Genomic DNA, 26,677 nt, shown 5'->3' on the forward strand with positions numbered 1-26,677 from the left:
GTAATGAATACATCACTTCTCCCTTATAGTATCATTCTTAGAAAGAAGATGCTACAAGCATCAACTGCACAATTAGAATCCAGATCTGATTTTTGAGGTAGCAGGCAGCCAGGACACTGAGAATCAGATTCCAGCCTCCCCAACCCCAAAGTTTATGGGGGTTTGGAGTCATGTGTTTTTTATCTGGGGCTCTCTCTCTATTGGGAAGCAAATACTCAGAATCAGTGACCCACAATCCAATGAATATACTCCACTTTGCAATGTTAACCACTTTAAATTAGACACTTTTTAACCAGACTATGGTCTGGTACCTGTGATAGATACTTAGATGCTGTGGTGGTCAGCATGCTGGAAAAAAACTAAATAGACTAGGTTTTACCCTCACTTCCTTTTGATGGCTTTTCTCTTTCTATGTGCTCTTAGCTAGTGCACAGATGGTCTAGCAGCCAAGGCATTGGACTGGAACTCAAGAGACCTGGATTTTATTCAGGGCTCTGCTAGGTGACCTTGTCCAACTCACTTCCCCTCACTGTGCCTACATTTCTCCTTTGTCCATCTTGTCTATTTAGATGGCTAGTTCTTCAGGGAGGAGCCTGGCTCTGTGTGTCTGCACAATGGGGCCCTGATCTCAGTTGGGTCCTCTGGGATTGGCTTTAATACTCATAATACAATATTTTGGAACTATTCATAAAATAAACCCCTTTAAAACCACCTTGAAGTGAATCTGGTACATGCTGTCATGGAACTGGATTCAGAATCACAACCATTTGACTCCCACTTTTTAAAACAAAGGCAGCAGCTTTGGTCTTACCAGGCCGTGGAAACGAGCTCGTGACTTGGCACAAGCATCTTTACATGCGCGCGTATTCAGTGCAGCCCAACTAGCTCATGTTTTTATGCAGTGCCGTCACCCTGGTCGGTGAATGCAGGATTTGAAATAGACTCTTCCCCAGACCCAGTCAACTCATTGTAGAGTGCCGCCAGCCCAAATGGTTTATGAGTCATGTTCACGTGGGGTTGAAGCCCATAATAACATGAGAGCGGCCATGCCGTGTAAGTCCAATGGTCCATTTACCCCAGGATCCAGCCCTTCGACGTGCTTCAGAGGACACGAACAGAACAGGCACCCATCGAGTGATCCGTCCCTCCCATCCCTCCAAATGGCTGAGATAAGCTACCTGGTCCCTTAAAACAGGCACAGTATGGTCTGGTTTTATGAAATGTTTGGGCTTTGAGCGTGCATGCATGGCCTGCACGGTTTGCCACAGGGAGCTCGAGTCTGAGTGGGGGCTGTGCATGGACGCAAGCAAGTGACGAATACCGGAGGGTAGTCTGCATTGAAGAGAAATGAGGCTCCAATCCCTTCCCCCACACTGTCAAGAGCCCAGGGAAAAGGGCATTGGAGCATGAGTAGAGAAAGGGTGTGGCTGGAGAGATATGGGTTTAAGAGTGATTCTCACCCCGTGAATGAGGCACTTACACTGTCACACTTACACTTACTTCAATCCCCTCTTTGCCCTTCCTCTTGCTGCGAGGGAGTCAATTACTTGGCAGATGCACAGCAGCGCTCTCACTAACATAGGCTTGGGTTCAAATGCATTCCTGGCTCTGGCCATCACTTTCATCTTGTGCGCCTGGGTGCAATGCTCTGTGCAGCTCCAGCGCTGGAGCCCTCTTATCTTGGGAGGGCTTGCCAGTGTATGAAGAACTGACATTCGAGCTGCTCCATTTCAACGTGAAGGCAAATTTGAATCTGCATTCGGACATGCCACAATGCTTGTGCGCAAACAATGGGCAAACGTGAGCACAAGCAGTTGGAAAGGTAACTAAAGGACTGGCAGTGTGAACACAAGCGCAAGGATGGTATATGCCCTGGTTTTGCAGGAGCAACAGGGGTGCTAGCCTTTGAAAATTTGACTCAGATTGTACTGCAAGCTGTTGTTTGCAGGATACTGGGGTAGGCTGGTGGCAGCTTGCATGAGCGCTGTGCCTCTAGAACCACTGTGAAAAGCAAACGTGCAGCTCTTGAGGCCATGCGAGAGTAACAGAAATAAATGTTCTATAAAATAATATAGTCAACTGCTTATTTGTGGTGTCTCAGACAAATAAATGGAAGTTTAATCAGGGAAAACATGCCTTAGCATCAGCTAAACCACAAGGTTTCTTGACTAGAGCTCTGCCGGTCTGGGTCAATAACTCCGGTGCTGTTACAATTTCAGGTTCTGCGAGCAATCACAGTCCAGCGAGGGCAGCACTTAGGCTGATAGGTAGCAATCCGGCAGGCAAAAGAGAATAGCCAAAGTAGCTATTAAAAATGATCATTTATTAAGTCTCTGGTAATGGCTCATCCCTGAGTCTGGTGCTGCTGTGTATCAGGTTTCTGCTCTGTCTTTGTTCTGGATAAAGCAGAGATGATGTTAAATTTAGGAATTAATCCAAAAGGGTCTGGGATTTAATATCACCAGTTAATAACCCCAATAATCCCTCACTGGGAAAGTGAAGTTCCCTCTTCCCATACACCAATTGTTTAATTTTTTTCCCATTTGAATATATGTTCATTTCATGTACCAGGGCTAAAATAAACTTTCAAATTGATAGGAGGGCCGGAGAAAGGTTGGAAGGCAGGAAAGGAAACTAGAATTGTGTCAGCTTAGTACTGAGACAGGCATGAATAGACGCCAGTGAAGTTTTCATGGGTCTCCTTGCATTATTTTTCTGAACAAATCCAGAGTCAGTCTGAAGATAATAGGAATGTTGAGTACTAAGTAATACATTGACAGAAGACATGACTCCTTGCTGGCAGAAGACATGTGTGCATGACTTTTATGGTAGCTCGGACACTTGCAGTAAGAGCCTGGTAGTTTGGGGAAAGAATTAAACTGTCAGGAGGACAAGCTTTGATATCTCATGACTGAGGCTGGAGAAGACTATGTATGTTATGGATGTAACATATCTGGTCTCCTTTTGTAAGACATACACCTCCAGCTCTCCATGCAGGTTAGGAACAGTTGGGGGTTTTGGCACCTGAGAAGGAAATTTGAGATTCTGGGGTAAACACATTAGCTGAATGTTTCTGCTAAAAGAATCAGCTGTGAAAGTTAATAACGGCGACATTTAAAATGCCAACTTTAGGTTTCAGAGTCAACATGCCACAGAAATTAACAGAACAGTTCATCCCTCTCACAGCTAATACTGCAAGAACAAAGAAATTTTTTTTCTAACTAGTATCCCTGTAAACTGAATCTGGGATCTGAGTCATGTTGGGTTCTTTCATTTTTGCCTATCGTAATAAAGGTTCTGCATGCCACACTATACCTCAGGAACACCTATGAACAGGTGTAAGTAAATGGCTGGCACTGTAAATATTACTTATTACCAACTGCATCCCTAATGTGCTAGTTGCAGGCTCAGAAAGACTACACTATGTTGGCTTGCACTTGGTTCATGTTTTCACGGGGATTTGAACAACCATGAGAGTTGGAGAGAGAACCTTTTCTGAGAAACAAAAGCTTAAATGCTGAGCACAAGTCTGCAGCTGGGGCAGATTGCATGAGAAATTCTGCAGTGGTGGAATCACAGAATAAAGGAGACCTAGGTGTGTCTCTGAGTACATACAGGGAGCTGATCTTAAGAGTAAAAAGGCCTCATTTTAACATACTGACTTTCCAGAGCAGAACCCCAGTTTAAGATATTAAATAGTCTTCTTTCAGCACCATATCAAACAGCCTTTCGAAGTAGCAAAGTGACCTCTGGGAATGAGGAGGGAAGGTAGAAGATGAAAATAATTTCCCAGAGTTGATTGTTACTTTATAGCCCTTCTCTTTTCCTCCTCCTTATGTGACTGTTTCTTATACTCAGTTAGTTAGAGCTGCTTGCCTTAGTAACTTTAAAGCTATTGCACTGAAAAAAAAAAGTCTAAAGATAAGGCTTCATAGAATATATTCACATAATACATTCACCAGTGCACTGTGGGATAACTGAACTATCGACACATAAGCCCTTCCCAGTCATGTTTCTTTGTTCTGGCATACACCTTTTAGGCTTGTATTTAGCCTAGGGATTTTATTAGAAACAAAGGTTGTTACACTGCAACTTGTATTCCTGCTGCCAAATTGCCTCCAACTCAGGGTTCACTTAAGTCTACACCTTTATCGGCAGAAGTAACATTAGAAATGATGGGGTTGATGCAGCTAGGTGCTGTATCTGAGCCCATGGGAGTAATCACATGCTTAAATTTAAGCATGTGCTTAAGTGCTTTGCTGGATATGGGACAGAATACGCACCATCTTGCTGGTTCAAGCCCAAGCTGAATAAGGGGAAATCAGGATTTGTAAATGTCTCCAACGTCCAAACATTCTGGTAACATCCCTGTTTGTTTAAGTCACACTGTATGCTGATCTGACGTAGTGTTTGTTTTTAGGGGGAGGAAAGGGGAACAACAGAAAATGATTCTGCATTTCTGGGCATCCCATTGTTTGAGCTCTAGAGATGACAAGGTTGAGTTCACGCAACCGCTGTTCACAGTCTTGTGGAATACTTTTCTCTATTACTACTGAAGCAGGATGACGCACTTTCACTTGAACATGAGATTACTTCTGCTAGAGGCCTCCACCAGGCACCGTAACACTCAGCCATAAAAGAGGTACAGAAGGAACAATACAAGTATCAGAGACCTGGGTGTGACTTTGCGTACAGACAGGAAGCAGATCTGAGGAGTAAAAAGGCCGGGTTTGCATGCATACTAGGAACCAAACTGCAGCCTATGCCCATTCCGAATAGCTGTTCTGCTTCATGAAACCCCTTTCTTGCGTTGATGATTTTTTTTCTTTACTGCTATGAATATTTTTGTGCATATTAATTATTATATTAATTAATTATATTATATTATATTATATAAACTTAGGAGCAAATCCTGCAGCCCTGACTGAGGCAAAATTGACCTTAAACAAATGGCAGTTTTGCCTCTCAGGACTGCAGGACCTGTTTATAATAAAGCCATGGCCACCAATATGCACTATTTACATGTTTCTGCTTATACATTATGGCGGTGAGTGATCATTTTATTTCAAATGAGGTAAATCTAAGAAGACTAAACTCCCATCGGAGAGTTTTTTCTCCCATTTACCTTTCATCTGTAGTAGATTAAAAGATTCCACATAACCATCAACTGCATTACCGAAGTTCCCACCATCACAGCCATATATTCGTGCTTTCTAATTTGAAGGAGTTAGCAATAATGCTGTGGGCTGAAATTTGGCAGACTCAAGCTATCTGCTTAGGAGTGAGTTTTTCAAACGTAAGGACAAACTCGCCACGATTCCCTTTGAGTGCTTGCTGAAAGCCAGGAATGAGGGAGACAGAAGCATACTGGATGGAAGTCTGTTTGGCATTTGTATGACTAAAAGCAAACAGCTTAACACGTTAAAATGAAAATGTGTGCGACTTTAGTGAATGGTGTGAACCCCAGGCCTTTGGGGAACATTTAAAAATAAAATGTAAGCAACCAGGAGTTCCAGCTCCGTGGGGAAATAGCTGCCTTCTGGCACTGCAGGTCCCAGCAGGTTGCAGATCCTGAGGCTGTGGGAAGACAATGATCTATGGTATTCAGGCAAATGATCAGCTTGCGAGGGAAGCCCAAGGGGGTGGGGGTTGGGGAGGAGTGAGTGGCTGAATGTTGAGGAGCAGACTGCCTTGTTCACCGCTTCTGATCCTCCTGCCTTTCAAATTCCCCTTTTTGGCTGCATAGAAAATGGAAGGCACTCCAGTTCCAGGAGTGATTAACTCTGCTGCATAACCATGATTGATGGAGAAGGGGGCCGTGTTCCAGTGTTACAAGAGTTAAAAAAACAATAAAACTTTCTGAAAGGGCTCGGAAAGCGAGAGGATGAACATATTACGTACATGCATAGTTCCTTTATTGACCTAGGTCCTCTATTGTCTTCTTTAGGTGACAAGCCTAGCTCGCATTCTAGACAAACAGAATTCCTTATTCTAGTCATTTGCTGCCCTACGCCATACAGTACTATCGTGGCAAAGTGTTGGTATAAAGTGCTCTCTCTTAGCCACTTTAGGAGAGGATTTTTTACCTACTGAAGAGTTCAACAGCCAGGTTCAGCCATGGTCCTTTTAGTGCTCTCTGAAATCCATGTTAATATCATGCTAAAGAATCTGAGGTCCTACCCAATATCAGGCCCCATGAGTACACCTAATAAGAGATGTTCCAGAGGGGTAGCCGTGTTAGTCTGTATACAGCAAAAACTACCAGAGTCCTGTAGCACTTTAAAGACTAACAAATTTAATTTCTGCCGGCATAAGCTTTCGTGAGCTGCAACCCACTTCGTCAGATGCAAGAAATAGAAATCACAGATAGGGGGTATATATATACATCCACGGGTAAGAAACAACAATGGGGCGGACAAGTGCTAACAAAGTCCATTCAGTTAGAGTAGAGGAGGCCTATTCACAACCATTGATTAGAAGGTGAGAATGTGTGAACAGTGACAATTACTTCTTGTAATGAGAGAACCATTCCAAGTCCCTATTCAGACCCAGTTTGCACATCGACTCTAGTGGCACCATCACAGGTCCTAACCACATCAGCCACACCATAAGGAGTTCATTCACCTGCACATCTACTAATGTAATATATGCCATCCTGTGCCAGCAATGCACCTCTGCCATGTACATTGGCCAAACTGGACTGTCACTATGCAAAAGAATAAATGGACGCAAATCAGAGTATAGCTTCTTTACGTGGTTCTCACACCCTCCAAAGAGCTAACAGCAAATAGACACAGGAGCTCTTGCAGCTCGAGAAAATAAATGTGGATACATACATTTCCCTTTTTCCTGCTGTAAAGTGTACACATGCAATGCCCTGAGAGAATCTGATGAAAAATCAAGATGCTGCATTGCTGCCTTTGAAGAGTATTTCTGCTGGTTTCCCCCTTTTATTCAAAAACAAATGAAGCCAACTAAAAGATAGCGCATGCTGATTTGGATCCATACACTGAGCATACTTTTACCTCTACATTTTTGTCCTGGGTATAGCCAAGTGTTGGAACTGATTAATTTGGCAGTAGCCAGAACTCAGCAAGATTCTCCACATAGCTCTACCTTAATATTGACCCGAGCTGCTTTCCCATTTGACTCCTGGCAACCTTCTGGGCAAAGACTAAAAATCAGGCTGACCTCTTCAGCTTTGTGTTGATTGTGAGCTGTGAATAAATGTCCACTGAGGACGAGGAAGATATCATCAAGTTCTATTCACTTGCCAGATATGAGGATTCAATTGATGAACGGGGAGGGGTTGTTTAGCAGGGTTCTAAATAGCCTCGTAAGAGATTGTTCCTGTCCCCATTGACTCCAATGGTTCACGATGAGGCCCTAAATGATGAAGTCCAGTACACAAAGAAATAATCGTGCAATTAGAAAAGGAATCTCAAAAGGTGTGGAGGATCATTTCCAGATAGGATAAATCCCCTGAAGTTCAGATACTTTTCAGTCCTGACAGGGGCCTCAAGGGAAAACTGCAATGGAAGGCTAGGCTTTCCAGCTTCCAGTTAGGCCTGAGATACCATGGAAACAGCCTCTCCATTAGTGACCCATCACACACGTTACAATGTTCTCTTCTAATGAAGAAATGTCTTTTTCAGTTCAGCATGCACGTCTTATGCAATGGACTCTTTCAATTGAACCTAATCTTCTGCTGTGAAAAATAGATCATAGCAAAATGGTCAAATGAATAGAGAGAAAAACGAATTTTTTTCACCTTATTCGGATATAAATAAGCTTTTACTAGTCTTCACTGTAAGGACAGAGTGGAGTTGTGTGGCGATTCTAGATCCTCCTTCCCTTCTGAATTCGACACACCCTTAAACTCTCTTTCCTCCGTACGCAGACTGAGGCTGGCAGCTGTTCCTAGGGTTGCTCCTTCATGGGAGCCCAGACATTTTGATCTTCCATTTAAAACAAGACAGATTAGGGGCTGGCCCAATGGTCTAGAGTTCGGCCAATGCACTGTCGCCTTGTGGAGGCAAGTTCAGTTCTTGAGCCTGCTCATGGGCCCCCTGAGTGAACAGTAGCACACTGCATGGGGAAACGTTTGTCTCCTGGGGGATAGGGTGACTGGGAGGCACCACTTTGGGGGGAGGAAGTGACTTGGCTCACCCAGGGAGGCATTTGAGGACTGTCTACAGAGAGAGACAGAGTGTAGCCAGCAGAACAGCTGTGTGTGTAAAGTAAATGGTGAGATTCTAGACAGTTGTCTTCTCCTATAGAAGACGGTTGAGAACATTAATGCATAAGACAGGAGGGAATTATCAAGGGCCATTTCCTGATACTGCAAGCAAAGGGAGTTCACCATTGGAATTACGTAGGATTTGGGAGGAAGGAGATAGAACCCTCAGTTCCAGGAGGACACAGTTGCTGCCCATGGGATGGAATAAAGGATGCAGGCTGCTTTGCTTTGTGTATGCTGTGCACTGATCAATGGGCTAGCCCCCACCCGCCACCCACATTCCAGTCTCTGGACTGAGCCACGGAACCCCCTGCAGAGGTTTGCTCAAGGGCGCACAGAAGACGCAGATTCCCCGACACAACAGATACAAAGCTTTGGCCCAGAGATCGAGCCCCCATTGTGCTAGGTACTGTACAAGGACATACAAAAACATGTATGTGTTTAAGTGGGTCCAGAATTTGGGCCAAAACAGAGAGCAGTATGCTGCTCAGTAGAGTGAGAAAATGTATTTCTATACTTCTAGTTGGGGAGATTGAAGAGGCTCATTTATTGAACATTCCTGCAAAAAAGGAATTGATTTTATGGCACGCACATCCACCCTCAATATATATATTTATAACATTATATAAAACACATTAAAACCCCATACAAATTATAAATGATACTTTGTGCACAAATTATATAATATTAAGATATGTATACACACAGTATACTGTACACACACACACACACATCTTTTTAAGAGGCATTTAAGAGTTTTTAAGCTAACAGAATGGGATATTTACATGTTGCAATGTAAAATGGAGTTTTCCCAAAGATTTCCATATATACACTAAGTGAAATTATATCTGTGGCAAAATAGAGCTTGATTGTTAATTCTGAACCGTGTTGAAGTTGCAACCCTTTTTGCTTTAATTTAAATTGCTCTTTTCAGTGTATTTATATTAGAATTTGAAAACAAATGCAGTTTCCCTCCCCCCCCCCTTTTTTTATTGTACTGGGTTGAATGCACATATATTATTATGGCCCTCTTTTTGAAATTTACAAAGGAAATGCACACTCTGACTATATCGTATGCACCAAATCAATCAAATATCCTGTGTTTTCTATTCATTAAACCCCTAAAGCACTATGTGCAAATTCCCTCACTTTAATTACACACCTCAGGGATGTGCAGGCCAAAAAAGGAGGCAGTCAGACAAAAAGCCAGGTCTCTGCCAAAAGGAAAAAAAAAATTAAACTGGTAAACATTTATTTTCAGCAGGGAAATCTGCTATTAATTCATATAGTGACTTTCCCCAGCTGAAATAATGAGGCAAGCCAAGTGAACCAAATGTTCACAGTGAGCAAACATGAACAGCAGGAAATCAGCCCATCTCCTATTTACAGGTTTAGTCTGTCAGCATTTGTAGAGCATTTGCACAATCCTCTTGTAGTCAAGAGTCAAAGTGTACCCCACTCCTGCCTGTGTGATAGCATGTTTTGTTCACGGTAGCCTTCAAGACACCCAGATTTGACATTCGTGCTAGCACTATACTCACCAGTTGCGCTTTTTATATTTGTGGTAAAAATGCTGACCCACATACATTAATTTTAGGTAACAGCAAAGTCAGAGCTTCTCCATTATGATCAGCATGAACACTTTACCATGCATTTGGGGCCTGACTCTGCATTCCTTCTGCACCCCAAATTGCCATTGACTTCAGTGGGAGTCTGACATGCAGGGCTTTTGCCCTAATCTATTTAAATAAGTTTTGCTTTCACATGCATGCTACATCCAGCTCATATGTCGGATCTGACAACACTTACATAAGCTATCCTTACTCATGCAATTTATTTCATTAAAGTTGCTGGGGTTACTCCCCTGGATAAGGGTTTCCAAGATAAGGTTCCTGGTCCTTAATAGGTCACAGAAATGTAATAACTAGCAACAATATTTGTCAGAAAAAACAGTTCTTCAGAAATAAATTCAACATTACTTAAGATTGTAAACTCTTTGGGGCAGAGACTGTCTTTTCATTGTGCATGTGCATAATATGCCTAAACAATGGAGCCTGGATCCTTGATTAGGGCTTCTTGGTATTACAAGAACCCAAATAGTAAATAATAATAATAGCTGTACTGATTTTAAACACTAGAGAATCTCATCAGATCAGAAAGCAATTCAGCTATTACATCAGTTTAAATTGCAAAGATTCTTCCTATAACTCAATATTTATATTGTCCTTTACACTTGGGAAGTCCTGTGGGATGACATGACAAGTCTATCTAGAACACACTTGATGGCATTTTTTCCCAGAGTGTTATGTAAAGAATGGGCTTCCCTTCATGAGTTTTTAATGCCTGCGAACAATCATTCAGATTATAATCTGAAAACTCTTCTAGAGTAAAAAATAAACAAACAAAAAACCAAAAAAATACCCGCCACACTTTTAACCAACGAAGAAAACTTGTAAGGGTCCAATCCTGTGTGGTGGAGGAGTACTTTCTCGATTCCCATTGAAGTCAATAGAGTCTTTCACAGCTGTCCATGCAGGATTTTTCCATAAAAAGCCGAACAATGTGGAATATGTTTTTAAGAGCCACATTCCTGAGGTTTAAGTGTAAAGTAGCAACAGTTTAACTAACAGAGGCAATATCTTCCCCAATAGCAAAAACAGAATAAATACCACCAACCATGGTTATAAATGAGTCTATTGATCAGTTCCTGTGAAGATTCCCATTATCAGCACAACACTGCAAATTAAATAAGTATTTTAAAAGAAAATTGTTAGATTTAATTAACATTATTGGGGGAAAACTCCAAATTTTGACAAAAGTTAATTAACGTATCAGAATTTAAACTTACTCCTACTATAGTTGAGATCATGGCAGGATTTCTGATGTCAATAGAAGGTTTTAGCTTTCAGCACAAGTACCTAAAGGGTAACATCATTGTTAAAGTGCTGCTCTTTCAAAATCAAAATTAGCATCTACCAAAGCCTTTCCTAAATACATTTTTAGCAGATATTTTATTCATTGCACACAAAAATCATGTATGAGGAATCTTTTTTTCCTATTCTATAAGAAACCGCAATGCCCTATTAATTTTGACAGACAACTTGGCATTAGCCACTTTAAAATCCAACATGGGATAAAGTTATGGATTACTAGTCTTTCTACATTTTTGTCAAGAGATGAGCATTTTGCCAGATTTTTTAATAATATGCCAAGAGCTTTGTCAGTCAGTTTGTTTAGCTCTGCATGGTTATGCCAGTATTTTTCAACCGCCCTACTGTGTGTTACACTGCCCATCACTGCTTTCCTAGCTCCACCCCTGCAATTAGACAAAGTCAACATAGCAATCATTCTGGGCAGCCCTCAGGTACCTGCAGCTATCAACAGTTCAGATTCACAGTCCTGATGAACAAGCTTTGCTTATTCAATGAACCACTACCTCAATTAGGGCTTTTTATTATATCTAGGCAATTTATCACAAACACAACAGATAGGATTGATAACACTAAACACATTTAAGTCATCACCTAAGAAGAAAAAAAAAAGCCAGAAAGAAATAGGAGCAAACATGCAAGGCAGCTTGCAATCAGGAACCAGTTACCATGCCTACTGAAGCCTGTGCTAAAGAATGTGCTGGCTGACACGCAGAACTCAATGAAAAGATGAAAAAAATGTGCAGGCAATACTAGTTTGGCAGGGGTAGTGGGGAATCTGAGACAGAGCTGCTGGTATGGAAGGATCTCACTGCATGCAATTTGCAAACATGCCAATTCAATGGCATGTGATAGACACTAGATGGAATTTAAAGGTCTTAGAGTCTTAAAGAGCTGGGATAGCACAAGAAAACTCTGGGTAGTAAAAATGGCAATCCCGTTCACAAAACTGTCACAAATTTAAATTTACATTAGAGGTGCAAGGAAGTTGTTTAGAGAAATTCACACTCTTAACAAGCCATCTCCTCCAAGCTCCCCTAGAACAATCCCTGGAGTTACCTGAATTGCACAGTATCTTTGCATCTCGGTGATGAGTTAGTCTGCAACAGTGGGCTGAGTTTCCAGAGAAATTCACATGGCTTCCAGCATGGGGTCTAAAGAGCAATTACAATGCTACCGAACTCATAATGCAACTTCAGAGGGATCTAAATTTGAGTGGGATTTCCCAGGTTTTTCTTGGTGGGTGGTGGGACTATTGGAGAGGCGGGGTGAAAGGAGGGGAGATTGAAAGGTAAGGACTGAGTGACGGAGGGCGAGGATATGCGTGGTTGGACCAGTGAAAAAACAAAACAAGAGCACTAAAACCCTGCACAAATGCCACCAGAGTTATTTCTGATATGCACTGCATGTCCCATGGATTTCTTTCATGTCTTTAACACTACTTCATCCCCCAAACTACTTTTATATATCTATTTTTTTGATCAGATGATAAAGGCTGGAAGTCAGGACACTGGACTCAGGCTCTGGAAAGAGTTTTTGCGGGAGATGCAGGGCTTCATTTGCAATGAAAGAGGTGCCAGGGCTCAAGTAATTTTTTTACATTCATAACTGATGCAGCAAGCCCAGAGTGCCGTGGCTATGAACTGCCGAGCCTAGAGGTGCTGGGGCTCACCCCTTGCAAGCCCTGGCACAAATCAAGCACTAGGGAGATGAGCAGCCTACTCATTTCTCAGTGGCTGGGATTTTTTCAGACAAGACAGTGTTGATCATGATTATGACCCAGAACTGGGCCCAAGCTTCAGAGATTGAACTTGGATCTGAACTTCTCCAAAGACCGCAGTGATAAGAGCCGGGTTTTTGTTCAGCACGTTACCGAGGAAGGGGCCAGCCACAAAGTTTCGGTCCGAATCTGGATCCAGACCCCAAAGTTCAGGTGTGTTTGGATTTGAGGTTTTGGTTCAGACCCTTCTCTGCTAAAACTTAAGGCCTGAGCCTCAGATTGTGTAAATTGATGGAGCCACTTGACGTCAATGGAATTATACCCATTTCACAAAGTGAGGATCTGGCCAAATGCATTTCACTAAAGAGGTCCGAGGGGTAAAATCCATCCCCAAACCAGGGGCCTGGGTGCAGGGAAAGAAATACTACGTGATCCTGAAGCTTCATAGCAACCCATGCGCCACAATGAAATCTCCTGCTCAATGTGCAGCAGCAGTAGTCAAAAAGAAATAAATAAAATGGAACATTCCTAACTGGAATAGCATGCTCAGGTCTCAAAAAGGCACAGCAGAAGAGACAGGCAATGAAAATGATCAGCGGGATAGAGAAGCATCTGCAGGAGGAGGAGGAGGGATTGTTCAGTTTAGAGGGAACGTGAATAACAGGGAACATGAGGTGATAAATAAAAGCATCAGATTTACTGCTGAGAGTAAAAGAAAAGGGGGACAAAAGGAGGGGGAAACCAAAGTAAAAGATTTAAAACTGATCCAAGGAAACGCTGTTAAACAAGGTACAATTAACCTCTGGAACTCACAGCCACAAGATCCAAAAGCATAGCAGGATTCAAAAAATCCCACTATATGGGTAGTGAGATCATCCACACGCACATTAGATAGGATACAAAATATGAGTAATATAAACCTTCATAGTTAAGGGCATACGTCACACATTAACTGGCGGCGGCTAGGAGAAAACTTCCCCCAGGCCAGGTTATTTCCTAATTGTCAGTTACAGCGTTTCTATCACTTCCCTCTCAAGCTTCTGTTGCTGGCTGTGAGCAGTAGCTGGAGTAGCAAGCCACTGATCCTGTCTGAGATGACCCTTCTGATGTTTTTATTAATTTCACCTTGAGATAGCACGTTTACTCCAAATGTAAATTCTGCACCTGGAGATTTGATTGTGTTAAAGTGAAATTTTTTTTTTTTTTGAGGACATCTTTTGTTTTTTTCCCTGGCAATCCCATGAATTTTGGACCTCAGCTAGTCCTTCAAACCATGCTCCCTTCCTGGTCTGCACCCCTGCGGGCAAAAGGAGCTGTGCCATGTAGTGTCTACACATAGGAACCCATGAACTAGTTACAGTATGTCCTAGCCCCCTTAAGTTTCTGTATGTGGTAAGGGGAACCCACTAAAGAATACAACACGGTTAAAACTGGGCATTAAAATGCCTCCTGACTGTTGTGGTGCCAGGCTCTCAATGATCATCACAAACATTTCACCAGAACTCACGACAGGGCCTGTAATTCATGCTGTAAGTTAAGGCCCTGCTTCAAAGCCAATGGAAAGACACCGAGTGGTTCCAATGCGTTTTGGACCAGACACTCTGCCAGAAGACAAAGTATAAACTCATTCGCGCAGCGATGGTTACAAGGACAACCCCTGGACTTAAAGGGTGCCCCTCCCCCTCCCCCCACCCCTACCTTTGGAGGTCATCCCAACATGAGTTCTCGCTCCCTGAAACTTTAGAAGACAGGCGACTCCCATAGGCCTAGTTTGACTTCTATATATGGGGCGGCAGGATAGGGGGATTTAACCAGGGCTACGGGGTGGCTAATACACAGGATCCCCCAGCTGGGGGGGAGGCCCTTAGAAGCCACAGCTGGAAACCACCCAGCCTCTAGGGGCTCAGGGTAGGGCCAGGGCTGCCCCACTCCCACGGGTGGGTTTCCTGGTGACTCAGTCACATGGTGCTGCCAGGCCTCCTCCCTGCTCCCACGGCAGCTGGCAGAGTCGAGACGGTCAAGTGACCTCGGAGGCCAGGCGACCTGTGAGCTGCGCCCCCTGGGGAAAGGCAGGAGCAACAGCCGGGCGCTGCAGGGCGGGGCCGCTGCTTTCTGATACGGAAGGCAGCAAACGTATCAGACGCTGCAGCCAGTGATTTGGAGTAGCTAGAGACTCTGCCTAAAAATTCTCTCTGACCAGAGTTTTCCAAGAGTGCACACAGCGCTCACAGTCGGGGCCAGTTTTTCCTGTCCGGTTGGTCTCCTTCTGAGGCACCACAAAAAAGTGGTAGGATAAATCTAGCCCTTAAGTAAGTTCCTAAATGGAAACTGAGCTCTTTTGAAAATCTGGGAGCGATTGGAGAGCTGAGCTTCTGACAATCTGGCCCTGGGCTTTTTTGAAAATTTGGCCTCATCTCGATAATTATGTGCTGCTATCAGAGGAATTTCTCCACGTCGCTTCATTGCCTGTCCCGCCATACGTGACATTCTGAATCACTGGGCCAAGATTCATTGCTATGTCGCTGGACACAGCAGTGTGTCTATGTGAGGTGTGGGGGGCGGGAGCATGGGAGCCACCGAGGAACTGGTTGTGGCTCCCTGATTCTAGGGCCCATGTCTATGCTGGCTTCAGTATGCTGTAGAACAGTCTTAGAGTTGCTGTGAGATACACCAAAGATCCATCTGCCCACCTGGGGTTGAGGGACGTGCACCCTACAGTACCACCTATGCCAGGGGTTCTGGGAATGGGGTGATGTAGAAGCCAGCCACGCCACCTCTAAAGCAGCTGGGGAGATCTGGCAACTTCCCGGCCCCTTTGAACTGCTGGATCGGAGGGGAGAATCTGGCTATTGGCATCTCATCATTTGACTCAAGGATTGGCACCAAGCCTCTTCTGCTCTGGACTGATTTCAACCCTGTATTTTACAGTTTCTGATGTCATAATGTTTTGTCACTTCATGTCTCCACTGACTTTCATTCAGTCCCCTCTAGGCTTGGAAGCTTGGGGGACTTATTTTATTTATATAAATAATTTAAAACCACTGAGGGAGAGAGTTTGCTCACTGGATGGGCTGTCTCTCAGCTCGTTTCTCCCAGATTTATCGTCCTGAGACACGTTCATTTAGTGCTGGTGGAAGGCATCAAATTGATAGCAAAGATGGCTGAGGAGCCTTTCTGTAGCCACAGGATAGATACAGCAGAAGGGCAAGCTTCCAGGAAATGTGGCTCAGTCTCAAAGGCCCAAGCACAAAGGGGGAAAAAGGAATTTTAGTCCCTCTGTCGCGGTTTAGCCTTAGGCTTTCTGCTGACCCACCTAAAAAAGGCAACACGCCTTGACGCCTCGAGAGAAAGGATGGGCTTGCGGCTAAGGTAGTGTACTAGGACAGCTAATTAAGGTAGCTCTGTGGCCTCCATCACTGTATAACTGAGCATCGCATGATCTGCAATGTATTTACCCTCACAAGTCCCCTGTGAGGTAGGGAGTTTCTCTTATTTCCATTTTATAAAGAGGGAACCTGAGCACAGAGAGATTAAGTGAGTTGGCCAAAGACACAGGAAGTCTGTGTTGGAGTGGACACTTGGAGCTAGATCTCCCACGCCCTAAACTCATGCCCTGAACACTGGATCATCCTTCTTCAGGCTTTAATTCCCAGTTCTCTCACAGATTTCCTGTTCAACTTGGGTCCTGATTCAAAATCAATAGAAAAATGGCTAGTGACCTCAATGGGCTTTGGATCATGCCTGTATCACTTTGCTCCTCAATTCCCCATCAGTAAAATGGGGTTGATATTATACTCTGCCTCCTACATTTTACCCGCCTTGTCTATTCTTCACAGCAGGGACTGTTTCTTACTATCCTTTTGCACAACTCCTAGCAAAGTGGATTCAACTTGAACGAGGCCAGGTCCTGTAGGTGTTATTGTAACACAGTTTAGAAACAATCAGAAATGCAGTTTTTGCACTATACTGTTATGTTTAACCAGTAGGTATGTAGGTAGAAAACTAGTTGGCAGTCTCTTACAATAGGCTCCCCGGCGTTTGGATCAGAGAGGATAGCCTTTTTCAGAAAAGGCACCCCGAGCTGGATGCTCCGAAATGAGCATTTTAATTAAAGCTTTTAGTCTCGCCTGCATTTCACGGTTTGTACGTGGTGACAAGTGTTTCCCTTCATGTGTGCTTTCAGACTGCTGTGCCTAGCAAAATGGAGACAGCCATCTTTTAATGGATATTGCGCTTCTGACAATAGCCAAGAAATGAAAGGGGAAGGTGAATATGTCGTTGCAAACTCATGCCATTGCGCCTAGATACTGCAGTACTTCCTGCTTCGTAAGATTGCACCATGGCATGAGTTGCCTACGAGTGTCTGGGCAGAATGGATCTGCCTTAAATGATAATTTCCTGGCTTCCATTGCAGCCTGTCAGAAACCCGTCACTCAGCGCAACTGTTCCACCCCTCCACCTTTCCCTGTTTTCTTTTTGAACAAGCAACCTGTATTGAAATGTCTCTATGAGAGATTTGACAAACGAAGGCCCTGATCCCGTTCTGAGTGGAGGCATGGCGACATCCTGAGATGCTGGAGCTGAGAACCGCAGTCAAAGCGGATAGATGCTAATATACCCCAGCGATCTGGCCGCTACCAGTGCAGTGACTGGATTAGGAGAGCTGCTCTGTATTTTCACACTGTCCCTTCTGCCCTAGGAGTGATCCACGTCGCCACATTCTACATATGCATGCTGTCCTCTCTGCAATAGTAGTGCTGACCATTGCTCTCTGGTGTCCTTTCTGCACACGTTCAAAGCCCCTTCAGGGTAACAGCACTTCACTCACCCATGGCTAGCCTGTCATTTCCTCAGGCCCCATTTTCATGCTTGTTTCCGCTGCGGTTGGCCTTATGTCTTCTCACCAGGCTCTCCTTCCTGCACTGCTAGCCTTCTGTCCATCCACCACTGTTTGCTACAGTTACATGGTGCTGGTATAGCAGCCTTTCCTTGCCCCTGCTCTGTTAGCTTAAGGAGCACCATCATAAAGGGTGTAGATCAGGCTTCTCATTTTAGGTTTTAACCAAGCACACACCCCCGATTTAAGAAAAGAAAAAGAAGTCAGTGTTTATCCAACCAGCTCCAGAAAGAGGTGCTGAATCTGTGTTCATTTCACCCCTCTGCCAGTGCCGTTTATACAGGCGATGCCCCTCTTCCCTGACTTCTTTCTAAGGATATGTGCACACTGCATCTGGGTGCAAGTCTCCCAACCCAGGTCCACAGATTTGTGTTTGCTAGTGCACTAAGATCTGCCTAGGTGTCACTTTGATGTCGTGGTTCTGGCTGGAGTTTGGGCCGCGAAGCCCATCCCCCCATCTCCAGACTTCAGAGCCCCAGCCACAATGTGCACGCCGCTAGTTGGAGTGCGCTAACACCCGCCCCGCTATCACAAGTCTGTGGACCTGGGCTGGGAGGCTCCCACCCACATGCAGTGTAGGCGAGCCGGTAAGGTAATGCCGACTACAGGTTCCGAGTGCGCTTTTAACAGCGTGCTTTTTGGAACAGTGCTACGTAAAAGCGTGCTAGGGAATGAAGACACAGGCCCGAGAAACCTGCATTTTGGGACATCTGCTCTGAACTAAAAAAAACGGCTAAAAATAAACTCCAAAAAATGAAATTAATAAAGCCCCCAAATCCCTGGATGTAGGCTATATGTACACGCTAGCACATGAGATATTAATCAGCGATACCACGGCAGCAACCTTGCATGCAGTCGTTTTCACAGAAAATGGAAGCTTCATTTTCCACTGAACATTTGGAATGGGGACGGCCATAAGGTGTGTGCGTTCCAGGAGTCTGCGTCACTGGAACCATTGACTTCAATGGGAACAGGATCAGACCCAAAGCCAACTAACATTCAAAGGCATGGCCTCTGTTTAAAGGGTGCGAGTGTGTTGGGGAAGAGGGTGGGTAATGCCAATGTTTTGAGAATGGGGTTGGCTAAAGTGTTCTTTTGTCATTAAATAATATTTAAACTAACCTACACGCAGACCAGCAGATGTAAAGTGGAAAGCAAATGTATTATACATCACTGTCTTGGACATTAGTTCAGAAGCTGCCGACTATCATTCTCAACATCAAAGCCCTTCCGCTACCAAGAGCTTGGCAGAGAGGATCAAGCACTGGCTATTTACCTTGTGACCTTGGTTCAAATCCAAATGGAGACTTTCATTTAGAAGCAGTTTGGTGGTCTCAGCTCAATCGCTCCTAGACAGTTCACCGTATCACAAAAGCACCATCTCTGGTTTAAACACCATTTGGCAAGGCTGGCATTCTCTGTTCAGAAGAGACCCTTGGCTAAACTAGCACAGACTGAATTACATCTCATATGCCATCCTAGAGATAGCCGTCTTCGAAACTGGACTGAGGAGCCTTAGAATAGAAGCCTGTGGATATTCTCCAAACTGGCTTGTGGATAAAGAAATCTGTTGGTAGAGCTGCTACTTTCAAGCCCGTTCCTTAAGCCAAAAAAAGAAAATAAAAGCAAATCACAGCACAGGCTTTTTAAGGATTCAGGCTCCCAGAACAAGGGTGATAACCTCGGGGAGATCAAAACACATTTTAAATGATGATTGAAATAGCTAAAATGATCAAGGTTATTTTCTTTTTAAAAGCCATCTTCTAAAACCGCTGGCCACATTACAGGTTTAAGTAAACAGATATAACTATTTTCAAAAAGTCCTAATAGGAATGCAACTGCCAAAAGAAGGTTCAAGAAGGAAACGTTTTCTTTGATAAATAATATATATTAGTTTTTTATTCACGTTTAATTTTAAGCACATGAGAAATTCGACTGAAGTGGAAGAGATTAAGCACGTGCTTACATTTAAACAAGTCTGTAAATATCTGCAGAACTGGGGCCATAAGACGCCTTATACACATAGTACTAGTTGTGGATGATATAGTGACCCTAAGTAAGAGACAAACAAATCAATAATGTGGTCATCAGAACAAGCTAAAATAAAATGTGCATGCTGTCCCAAGAGGTAATGTAAAATATTCAGTCATCGTGTACTTGCGAGGTATCTTTCAGACCAGCAGATAGGCTAGGTAGCCTAGTGGTCTGAACCTCAGGTTCAAGTCCCAGCTCTGCCACAAACTTCCTGTGTGACACTGAGCATGACCCTTAATCTCTGTGACTCAATTTGCTGTCTGTAAAATGGGGATAATTGCAGAGCCGTTGTGAGGATCAGTCCATGAAAGATTGTGAGGTGTTCAAATACTACAGTAATGGCGGCCACGGAGACAGGTGACATATCTTTACACTTCCATAGTGTCTTGCATCTGCTGCTCTTAAAGTATTTTACATTCATCACTTAAGCCTCACAACACCCATGGAAAGAGGCATAATTAAACTGACGCACAGGGAGATGTAAATAACTTTCCCACAGTCACACAAGTTAGTGGCAGAACTGGATCCAGTCCTAGACTCTAACCATTAGACAACGCTACCACCCCTCTTCACAGAAAAAGGCTTTGTAGAAGTGCTGTATTGAACTTAAGGGAGTTACATCAGGGAAGAATTTAGACTCTTGTTTCAATGTAATATGCATTCATATTTAAAAAAGTACAGCAATGGATATAACAAATGGCATTAGCAACCCAACATCTACAAGCAGATCCATGTAAATAAACCAGTCCCCTAGAATTATCTAAGGGAATTTCAGAGAATGCTCAGTACCTTGGAAGATCAGACACTGTGTCTTATCTTGTGACTCAATATTTCCACCTGTAAATAGCTTTATGCAGGAGGACCACTCTGAGGTTCAAAGTTATTCACAGGTCTAAATGTTTGCGGGATTGCATGCTGGCTGGCAACAAAGGTATTTCTCACTCTCCGAGGAGACAGAGCCTGATCCAAAGCCCACTGAAGTCAGTGAGAATCCCTCTGTTGACGTCAGTGGGCTTTGGACCATACTCCGGGTTCGAAAACCTTCTGGGTATTGTGTATGACCAGATTGTTAGACTTAATGTTGAGACACCAGTGTTTAAAAATAGCTTCCGGGGGCTCTGATATTTTCCACACCACCTGTGTGATGTGGTGATATTTACACACAGCACACACACAGTGAGAAAGTAAATCGCCCCGCACAGGCAAATATATACATATATAATACCACTACAGAGAGTTAAGGATAATATGCTACATAGAGGGCCCTATCCTGTGAGGTAACGAATGCCCTCTGAGGGGTGCTGCACACCCCCTGCTTCCATTCCCTTCAACCAGAGCTGGCCAGCACCTCTCCAGATCAGACCTTTTTTTGTCCACATGGCACTTGCTGACATTAGCGAGGGTTCTGAACCAGAGGAAGTTGTACAGAGCTGGCAGAAGGCTGGGACAGGGTCTAATTTCCCCTCTGTGCATGTGAAACTTCTATTAATCTTAATGGGACTGCCACATACGTGTCAAGGGAAAAATAGATAGGTGTGAAAATAGACTTGGCAAATGAACAAATACTCATTTGTTGTATGCGGTGATGTTGTAGCTGTGTTGGTCCCAGGATACCAGCGAGACAAGGTGGGTGAGGTAATACCTTTCACTGGACCAGCATCTGTTGGTGAGAGAGACCAGCTTTTGAGCTTCCACAAAGCTCTGAAGACCTAAAGAAGAGCTCTGTGTAAGCTCTAAAACTTGTCCCCCTCACCGACAGACCCAGGCCCAATAAAAGTTGTTACTTCACCCAACTTGTCTCTAATATTAAAATTGTTCTGTGAGCTGAAAAAATATCAGGCACTTCTATTCACTGTAACAAATTTTAAAATTCCCAGATCATATCTTCCTTTAACTGAACTGCAAAACAGTAGTGGTGTGAGACTGCTCATCTCCCATAAACCTTGTCTGATAAATACGAAAGCATTGAAGAAGACCCAGTAATGAATTAAGTGCTGTCCAAACACATTTTTCATTCTACTTCTCGCTAACTTTCCCAGGCATTATGAAAACACAAAGATTTCTTTTTATGCTCCATTCTGTAGCCGATGGAAATATTGAAACATAAGATATGGTGAATTATATCCTTCCACTGGATTTGTTTTGTAGCAGTTGCAGACACATTTTAAATGCTAAAAAGTAACCAGACTGGGATGAGGGCGGGGTGGGGAGTGGGGGAGGAGGCGGAAATTTGAGTAATTATATCTAACGCCCACACCAGTCAATGTCTGAGATAGAGTATCAACCTTGTTTCCTTTACAGTGAAACTAGCAGATCCAGCTTTGCTATGTTTGGGAAGCCAGGAGGGGAAAAGATCAACTCAGAATGTTCTAAATAATGGAATAATTTGAAAATTTACCGTAAATGACCTTTGCTCTTTGGAATTCAAAATGGGTGTGTGTGAACTTTTTCCTTGTGTTTGCATCTTTTAAAAAAAGTGTTATAATCACCTAGATCAATATGGAATAGTTTGTAACACCAACATTAGGCCCAGAGTTGCCCTTAGCTCCATGTGAGAGAAGGAAGCTGGACCAAACTGAGCCAATTGTGGGATGGGGTGGGGGATGCTAGTGTCCTATGGGAAAACTGATTTTTTTTTTTAAGCCAAAAAAGAAGATCAAGCCATTTTTCAAATTTCGATATCTAGCAAATGGTATGTACACCTTAGGAAAACTCCATATGCGTGTGGCTCAGAATTGATATGTAAAACTAAGGCCATCACTAAACTTTTACTGATGTGAGGATCCGCACACACTGATTTTGCTTAAAAACTGATCGTATGATATAGCTCAGTGAAGAATCCTATGAAAAAACCCCCAAAGGCACAGCTTGTCCCATTACTATATATACCAGTAAAACAGGACTTAGTTTTATGTCTCAAACAACAACACACTCAATAAAGCGTTTGTTCTATCTATGTTCACTCCCTCATTCTCATGTTACTAGGCATGATAAATATGATGACTAACCCAAAGAACAAAATGACTTGCACAAAAATTTAGTGAATGAAAACACTCTTATATTAAAAAGTCCTTTTTCCTAATAGTCTTATAGAGTGAAATTGTTATCTGCTGAGAACACTATAAATAATTTTCACCTTATCTTTCTTCTTAAGTTATTTACCACATGCAAATTCAACCAACCAAACATAGGAAGAAGAGAAAATAAGAAATTTGGTCCCCTGCTTCATGACGTAACATGAGATGTGTGGGAACAAAAGGGCATTCCTTTATACTTGTATGCAATCTGAACTCTGTTGCTTTGAAAGCTTCTGAAGTCGTCTACAAAACTCCTACCGCCTCTTCTTCTAAAAAAGTAATTAATATATAATCTCAACAATGGCTTACGCAAACACCCACCTCAAATTCTTTCTTGTGATAAAATTGGCTGAACCAGCCTCTGAAATACAACAGAGAAAGCACATGGCCCCCTTACCTTAGTTCAGCAAGCGCTTGCTGCACATCTCTTTTAAACCTGCAGCTGTTTATACACAAGTCAGCTGAGCAGAATGTTATAACTGACCAGGGTTTCTGAATAATTGCAGTGTCATTGTAGGGTTTCTTAAGATCATCCATTGTTATGTTGGCTGACAGCTATTTTTTTTTTTTCTTTAAAGGATTTATAGATAAAGGGCCCAATCCTGCAAATCCTTACGTCATCAGTAGTTCTTAATTACTTCTGTAGTCCTCAATGGGATTACAGCACGAGAAAGGATTGCTCACATGAGTAAGTGGTTGCGAGATTGGGCCTTATGTTTTCTTTCAGAAAATGAAGAGGTTTCACACTTGGTGATAAAGATAACAGGGGACTCATTTGATCAAATCACTCTAGCATTTTTAATATTACATGGTTAAAATAGCACGTATAATGAGTCATTTTTAATGAGTGTCTGCACCTGTTTATATAGAATGCACCTAATAACAGCTAAGCACAAAGAACAAAAAATGACGGAGTCAAATAAAGATAAATGCAGGTTTCCTGCAAGATCTTGAGAAAGGCTGATCGATTATGGAGGGGTTGGCGGGGAGGAGGAAATCCCTTACCTTGTGGTATATCATTAGACAACCTGATCGGAAATGGACACCCGAGTAATCCTCATTAATAAAAGCAATGGTCAGCTAGTAAAATTGTGACACTCTGCATCACAGAAGTTTCACATGTAATTAGCTTTCCTCCTGTAATATAGAACAGCTGGGGAGAGTTTCAAAAGCATCCCCGCCCCCCGACATTTAAAAAAAAAATCGAAGCGGAAAACAAAAGAAATAAAACAACCTGACCATTTCTTGCGTTGTCTTGTGACTATTAAAAAAAAAATGCCTGTGAAGTATCACTGCTATGTTTTAGTCTAATGCTACTTCTATCTTTTATCCTTTTTAATTAGAAGGCAAATTCTCAGACCTCAGGCCTAATCCCTACACAGTGCAACAAAGCCCAGCAAAGTCTTTGAACACTGCCCAGCCAGGCAGCACAAGCCCTAGTAACTGTTGGCAGTGAGGGCAGGACTCTGACCCTCATCTTAGCCATTCTCTTCCAGCTCCTGATGCTCCCTGCCCTTCAGAACCCTGGCTGTTGTTCTTCTGTTTAGACTGAACAGACAAAAGGGGAAACAATGTGGGAAACCTAGAGGATTGGTAGGTGGGGTGCGGGAGCTGGTGACGGAAAGGAGAAAGTAAATGGAGTTTCACGGGAATGGACACAGTGGGGAGAATTGGATCACCAGATTATGTCTTTAGGTTCAAGAAATTTCTTCATCCCTCACTAAATCTTTTCATGGACAATGCCACTTTTAAACAATTGTTGCATTTCCAATTACTACAGGAGTGTTCAAACAAATGGCAAAATCCTTAATGAAAAGTTTGCTCATATTTTAAACTTTTGAGATCAAAATCCACAGGACAAATAGCCTTTACACCACTTTCACTCAGACACTTCCATCTCCAAATTATTTACACTTGTGATATTTCCAGTTCAGAGCAGGATTTGTGCCAAGCCAAGCAAAACGCGCAAATACATGTAGATACATGAATTTTCAGAGCTAGCGGGAACATCGCAGAATAAACGTTTTGACTCAGAAAGGCTAATGTCAGGCATGCCAATACTAAAAAGGATTGTCTGCATTCTATTACTTTGGCTAACTACAAATCATTAAGCAGGAAAACAACAGATGCTGCTGCTAGGATTGTAATATCTTCCAGACTGTGTTTATACCCGACCACGTAAGTGTGGGAATTCTTGTAGGATGGAGGGATACTGTGAATATCACGGTGTTTGTTTGATTACATGCATATTTTCTGGTATCTGGCATACCTATGGAGGCATTTCAGAGTGAAGTATCTTTATAGATTATACCGAGAGCAACATTTAGCACCAGTCTCGATCAGACTCTGAGCATAATTCAATGATTTTCCCTTTAAAGTTTTAAGGAACAGTTTGCCCCAGATCCTCAGCTGGTTTAAACTGGGGGTAGCTTCTTGATTTACACCAGCTTCCTGAACATCTGAGGGTCCTTTGTATTATTTTTTACACTACAGGGGTAAAGTTTGACTCACGGACTTTCAATGAGACTTTGCCTCCTCAGAGCCTAAGCCACTTTTGAAAACGGGACATAAGTAATTTTGAAAAAAATTACCCCAAGTGCTTAAAAATCAAAAACCCTGCTTGCAACCATTTAAATAAAGGGGTAGTTTTTAAAATGATTTAGTTACACAAGTGCCAAAGCGTTTGTGGACCCTCATCAATTGATTTAAACCTGGCTTACTTATACTGATCTAGCTTAGTTCAGTTACCAACTGCCAAACGACATTGGTATAAGCCATTTTTAAACCCATTTAAGAGCATCTTCATAAGGCTTTGCACTGGTTAACTTAAATCCATTTAAAACCAACTTTAGTTCAGCTGGTTCCACTGACAAGGCTGAAGAAACATTTTCATTCCTGCTTCATTGATCATGTATTTTTCTTCTGCTACCTTAAATGCTAAGTGTAAACTGTGCTATGTTTGAACCACACTGAAGGAAACAATTTTTTTTTTTTAATCATCATTATTTAGCATTTGTATTGTGGTAGCAACTAAGGTCTGTAACTAGGTTGGGCCCCAGGGTGCTAAGCAAAACTCTCATGGCAATCATTTCAATGCTAGGAATATTTTTGGTTCTAAAACAGAATAGTTTGGTTCCGGAGATAAAATACACAGTGCCGCTCTCTATACACTTAAATGACATAGCTCATCAAGAGGAGAAAGTGCTTCAACCTCCCTATGCCAGAATGGGAATACAACAGCACAGCCCGGAGGGAGTTCTATTTTTCACCTGCATTTATGATCCTTAAATTCTATCTGTCATGGGAGTCAGATTGTGGCAGACCTTTGCGCACGTGGAGGGCAGATGCAAGGACACCGGTCAGAATTGAAATTCCTGGGGAAGTGCAGGGCACTGCAGCTTTGCATCATCTCTTTGGTGTACAATACCCCAAAAGGGGTGGAAAGGGACTGCAATTTTAGCATTACCCCTGCACGTACATCTACTCAGGGAAGAATACTGGGAATCCCTATTCCTCCCAATGCCTCAATAGCACAAATCAGCCCCTAGATATTTACAGAGCATCCCTGACTGCAGCACATAGGCACTGCTGTCTTTTTGTGAGACAAATCTGGGAGTTATTTACACTCTAAGTTGTGTGATACAAAGATAACAGTATGCAACTGTGGCATTCACATGTTGGAGAATGACTCTGCCTTTCGCTCAGTCTGTGCTTTGCATCTGACACTGATAGGGCCAGGCAAGAAATGGGTTTTCCATCCCAGGAGAATTTGCCATTTTG

At 42.9% G+C, this 26,677-nt stretch overlaps 1 long non-coding RNA gene across 1 annotated transcript in view; it reads right to left on the reverse strand.

The window, feature by feature from the left end:
- Window positions 1-2,102: 2,102 nt before the first annotated feature.
- The window catches only part of LOC137157708 (uncharacterized), a 36,468-nt gene continuing 11,893 nt past the window's right edge, over window positions 2,103-26,677 (reverse strand). Inside the window, exon 3 of the long non-coding RNA XR_010921204.1 lies at window positions 2,103-2,396. This is a non-coding gene — a long non-coding RNA (uncharacterized lncRNA). The remainder of the gene's footprint in view (window positions 2,397-26,677) is intronic.

The sequence above is a fragment of the Emydura macquarii genome, unplaced genomic scaffold, assembly GCF_026122565.2.
Source record: "Emydura macquarii macquarii isolate MOO-44397 ecotype Brisbane River unplaced genomic scaffold, CSIRO-AGI_Emac_v2 contig_1551, whole genome shotgun sequence".
NCBI classification, from domain to species: domain Eukaryota; kingdom Metazoa; phylum Chordata; order Testudines; family Chelidae; genus Emydura; species Emydura macquarii.